Genomic DNA, 5,920 nt, shown 5'->3' with positions numbered 1-5,920 from the left:
GGATGGAACGACATCCACCATACTGTCTGACACTGAATTACGATATTTTTTCTGGTTTCTTTGAGCCTTAGGTTGTATTTCTATACAGCTCATTTACATGTTCTACAAATAGGAGAGAGACGTCATGAAAGGAATTCTCATCCAGTGCTCATTGTGAACGATCTCATCACATATTCTCACCTCCATACTTGTAAACCTAACGTGTGGTAGCTAAAATGTGCCACAGCTGTACATTGTAAATCCGTGCAACATATTTTAATACTTTTTGAAAGCTAATCTACTAGACCACTAGTGTGCTTCTGACTAAAGACTGTGTTGTAGGAACAGTGTGTTAACATTGTAGCATGTAAAAATTGATCATGAAATTATCATGATCTTGATGACGGTACAATGATCCTCAGCTTTTCTCATATATTGTAAATTCAAGCGTCCAGCGGCTTGGTATGTACCCTGGTGGTGGTGGTGGCGGTGGTGGGGCGTATGGGGGGGGAGGGTTCCCGCCTGCTTCTCTCATTAATAAAAAAAAATCCGCAATTACTTGCAGGGCTGTGGGGTCGGTACTCAAAACACCCGACTCAGACTCAGACTCAGATCCCTAAATATAATAATTTTTAAAAAATGGATTTCATAAAAAAAAAACTATAGGCTACCTTTTCACCCCATGTCCTTAAAGGTTTGAGTAAATTGGTTATAGCTATACTATTGTGGCCTTTTTTTTGTATATTCTTGAAAAAAAAAAAAAACATTCATCATGATTTAAAAATTTACATAAAGGACTATGACAAAATGAAAATATGATTTCTCATTCTCTCGGGTGGAAATAAAGAGTGCGATATATTTAAAAAGTGGGATTTTTGCGATTTATGTTGAGGTCGGAGTCGGGACATTAATACCGACTCTGACTCTGACTCCAACAGTACCAAATTCCTTCCGACTCTGACTCCACAGCCCTGGTTTCCTGCCAGGCCCTGGTGGTCTTGCCAAGGAAACCAGAAAGTACTTAATCATTAGTCTTAGAAAAGAACAAAAAAAATATTTATAAATATGAAATTACTATTCCACACTCTTTCTCCCGTTGTAAAACCATGATTTAAAGTCAGTACTTAAAACCAGTTAACTTTAGACATGAATCTTTTTGAAAGAAAGCTTTAGAAGGGAGATTTTGTTGAAGGGAATTCCTATAGGGGCATGCATTTACTCTTAAAATGTGAATTATTAGGAACAGATTACCACATGTATATGAATACCAAGGTTTGATTTCCATTGTCCAATTGCCAATTTGTCATACACTGGAAATTCCATCCATTTGAAGTCAGTGCAAGTAAAAAGTTGTTTTATAGTATTTTGAAACTAGGTTAAGACAAGGAAGCAAAGCGGATTTGTAAGATAATGGAAAATGGCTTTACCACAGTATTCTGCTGTTAGATGTGTAATGACAAATGGAGAGTGGCTGAGCACTTCTTGTGCTCTTTAACATTATGTTAAGAAGGTGTATCTGTTATATTTATGATGTTAATTCGTTTGGGTTCTTCTGTGGAGTATATCGTGTGTTGTAGGCTATCTTTGAATTATTAATTGTTTCCTGTGATCTTCATTTAATAGATGTCAAGTATTTCATATTTTCACCATCATTAATCATTGTTAATAACATATTCTATACTTCTGGATGAATAAACAAGGTTTAAAATCGTTCACTATGGAAAAGGTTTAATTGATGGTAGAGATACAGATGGGTTTAGAAACACGACAAGTTATCATTCCATAACATATTATTTCCTTCAGTAATAAATATCAATAATTAAGATATTTCTTTATTCAGGTCATACAGGTGAAATCATTGTTTAACAATTTTTCTTTAGATGCTTTGTTTCCTTTGGAAGTCTTACTAAATGAACATTGTGATGATTGACCTTTGATAGACTACTGATATTATCCTGATTTCCACGAGTGAACAAGAAATTAGTATATAAGTGATCTGTATCATAGCGCCGCATGTTTCTCAGCTTATGACCGCAAGTGAGGTAAGATGTGCTTCCACCTATATCATTATTATTCAGAACATTGCTTTATACTCTCTCTCTCACACACTTGGTGCAATGGCCCACAGCCAGAGGCGACATTAGACAAATACTTAGCAGATGACACTTACTCTTAAGGGATTGGCAAGGAGGTTGTTCATCTTGCCAACTGTCGAAGCTATGAGGAGATGATCTATACGTTTTACACTTAGGTTTCAGTCTCTTTAGGATTTGTTGATATCTCTCTGCCCAGGTGGAGGTTTGGGAACACAGTTTTTTGTCCACGGCCATGTTATCTAAAGTTGCTGTTGCTCTGCATCCTAACAACTTCATCGGGACTTGTCTTGGTGCAAGGTTGAGATGATCAGCAAGAGCACAGTGGCCGGAGGTGATGAAGAAGTGTGACCTATGATTTCCTTAGTGTATCTCCCTGTTGCTGCTGCTGGATGTTACTTAAGTTTATAACCCTGTTGTGTCATATATATAAATATATAGATATATACTTTATTTAATCAAATGATATGTAGACTTTCAGTGTTATTTCTCATTTCCTCTTGAGAAAACTCAGGATCAGTACCTATCGATGATTTACTGTAAGCAGTGTGTCTACCAGAGATGAAAACAGAATGTGAAAAGGTGTGTGGTGAGGACAAGAAGAGTATTATGCTGTAAAATTAGGCCTTCTCTCCAGAATCTATCCCCAATCTACTTCTGGCTAAGGTATTAATAATCAGAAAGAACCTTTTTATATATAAATACACACCACAGTCCAGTGTTTGGTGCGGAGGGCTGTATGTTAAGATAAATGAAATGTATGGATGAGGTTTAAGTGAAGGGTCATTAACATAACTCAAGGTTTTGTCACAAGACTTGTCATATTAGCTAGATTTATAAGTAGATGTAGATTTAAAACACAGAAAATGGCTGATCCATTTGTTCTTTGGTAAATTTTGTACTGGTTTTCATAGCATACTTACATGTCTTACAGAAAACATCTTTGTACAAGCCTGAGTTATGATGTCACTGCAACTTTATACCACCCTGAGTTTTGACATTATTACCTCAAACACTAACAAAACATGGCAGGACATTACAGTATATACGAACAAAGTTCTCTTGCCTTTATACCACAACCGACGTTGACTCTCATGGGTTGGCATGTTTTCATCTGCCATTCAAATTCAATTTTCTATGACATATGCCATTAAATACTATTTGTACGACATTACCATTTTGACAATAAAATAATGAAAGAAACTTTTTCTGTCATTTCTCTTAATGCTTCCTGGTGTTAAGTCCTGATGACTTAAATGAATCAGTCAGGCAAATGTTAATATATATGGCGTGTGCACCATTACAAGACGGTGAGGAGCAGTGAAATGTCTCCAAAATGTCATCATAACATGGTTGCTCCCAAACCCCTCTGCATTACTTCACTTCACTTTTAATCAAGAAACTTTGGGAAAGCAAATAATCACAAATGAGTTTCACGAAAAATAAATTTCTTTATAAAATAATATTACTGGGGATGATGTTGATAGCAATAATAACAATATAAATGCGAGTATGAGGATTACTGTTACTAGAACACAATTTGCCATAATAAAAGAATTCAGGTATAGGGAGTTAATAATAATAATAATATTATTATTATTATGAACATCATTATTATTATATTATTAGTATTATTTTTTATTTCAACTATTAGTAGTAGTACCATCTACATTATTATCACAGTCTCTCCAAAGTAAATATTGCACATACCATATACTGACAATCTAAACACAGTTCACCATTCACTGGTAAAGATCCCTTTGGTAAAGACAGGAATCCCTCAAATATGAGTCCAAGGTAAAAAAAATTCAACAACGTGATATCACAACGCTACAGCTACAACTTTCATTCAAATGGAAATACTTCATGGATTTTTCAAAACTTCAAAACCTCAGAGTATCTAATAAATGTCTTGCTCAAATCAGTATTGCTAACAACTAAAGTGACACTACAAAATATTGTTACTATGGGAAAACGAGGAATTCTTATGAAGTATTTATATACATCGCTTGCTCTGGATTTTTTCTTCTACATTTCATTTGATAAGTAGAGGAACCAAACAATATAATTTTTTTTTTTTTTTTATCAATATGAGGTTTCAACAAATTTTGCAAAACGGAATGGAATTAAAGATAATAAAATGTATGAGAGAAAAATTAATCTCCAGCTGCCTTGAAGACAAGCAACATCTTAAGCAAAGACACAAAGAGGACCCCAAAGCAAAAACAAGATATTATGTACATATGATTAGAATTAACTATATTGCATGTTACAGCCACATCAGATAAACATTGCAAAATTAACTCAATCCAGCAACTGAATTTTTTTTATTACAAAAACTTCACTATAAAAACTTGCATAATCAACAACTAAGTTTTCTTATAAACAAGTTTCTTATATTGTTTTATCTAGCCTTACGACAAGTTTTCTAATTATAAATGAGTGCTTTTATCAGTAAGATAAAAGTAACAATTTTTTGGTGTCAAACCAATACATGCTATAACAGGTATCCAACTTAAAATCAAAAGGAACTATTTCAATTGCATTGTTTGTCAGGCACTGAACAAGGAGAAAGGCAGTACCTTATGGGTTTATTGTGGGAGGTAGATGCAAGACCCCCAAGGGACTCCTCTCCCGGGAGCCAAGGGCAGAGTGGTGACGAACTAGATCCTGTGTGTTTTCATGTCATGTCATGTCATGTCATGTCATGTCATGTCATGTCATGTCATGTCATGTCATGTCATGTCATGTCATGTCATGTCATGTCATGTCATCTCTGTCTCTGTCTCTGTCTCTGTCTCTGTCTCTGTCTCTGTCTCTGTCTCTGTCTGTCTCTGTCTCTGTCTCTGTCTCTGTCTCTGTCTCTGTCTGTCTCTGTCTCTGTCTCTGTCTCTGTCTCTGTCTGTCTCTGTCTCTGTCTCTGTCTCTGTCTCTGTCTCTGTCTTTGTCTGTCTCTGTCTCTGTCTCTGTCTGTCTGTCTCTGTCTCTCTCTCTCTCTCTCTGTGTCTGATGAGATGTGTCCTTTTATGCAGGGTTTTCCTCAAGGCAGGTGCTTGCTTTCACTCACACAATTGTCAGAAATGAAAGCACTGCATTCACTCAAGGAGGAACTTACAACAGGAAGGCAGTTGCTGGGTACAAAGGTGTGAAGCATACCGTGTAGGATATTGTTTACATCTAGTATTTTGCAGATAAGCAATATTAACACCAGACCTTAAAAATGCATATACCATACATACTGAGGTATGCAGCAGTATCCATAAAGAACTATCAAAGAATATTTAATTGTTTGGAACTACAAAAAGTTGTACAGAACAAGGAGATAGCCCTATAAGGACCTGTCTACAGAAAATGCAGCAGCTTAAATGCTGTCTTGTTGCTGGGTTTTACAGAATAATATGTGCAGCCTAGCATTTCAATGGGATATAGAAGGTGCAGTTCATGCAGATGCTTCATGAGGTGTAAAAACACATTCTTTGGGCATCAAAGAGCTTTGACACCTCAGGAGGCATTAAATCTGCACACAAAAAACACAATTATCAAACTACAAAAGACATTTTAGAAATGACACAAGGTGGATGTCACCATAAACAACATTCAGCATAATGAAGACTAATGTGCTATGCATCATGTTTGATACAAAATTTATCTGTGAAATTAGAAAAGGCCAGTACCAGTCTGAAAGACATGAAGATATGATCATAGTAATCAAATTACTATTATGGCTTCACAGCAAATTCCATATTGCATAAACAAATGTTAATGTAAATGTTATTAAGAAAACAAACTCAATTTACCATCTGAAGTTGCTTTTGAAAGTACACATGGATATAAATAAAACACAATTA

At 35.5% G+C, this 5,920-nt stretch overlaps 1 protein-coding gene across 1 annotated transcript in view; it reads left to right on the top strand.

Moving 5' to 3' along the window:
- LOC125033622 overlaps positions 1-3,278 on the top strand; it is a 19,532-nt gene extending 16,254 nt beyond the window's left edge. Inside the window, 1 exon segment of the mRNA XM_047625288.1 lies at positions 1-3,278. This exon segment is cut by the window's left edge and continues 2,145 nt beyond it. The gene's annotated coding sequence lies outside the window, so the exon portion shown is untranslated.
- Positions 3,279-5,920: the final 2,642 nt, after the last annotated feature.

The sequence above is a fragment of the Penaeus chinensis genome, chromosome 16 (genome assembly GCF_019202785.1).
Source record: "Penaeus chinensis breed Huanghai No. 1 chromosome 16, ASM1920278v2, whole genome shotgun sequence".
Lineage (NCBI taxonomy): Eukaryota > Metazoa > Arthropoda > Malacostraca > Decapoda > Penaeidae > Penaeus > Penaeus chinensis.
The sequence above is the reverse complement of the archived record's forward strand: the minus strand, read 5'-3'. Positions and strand labels throughout refer to the sequence as shown.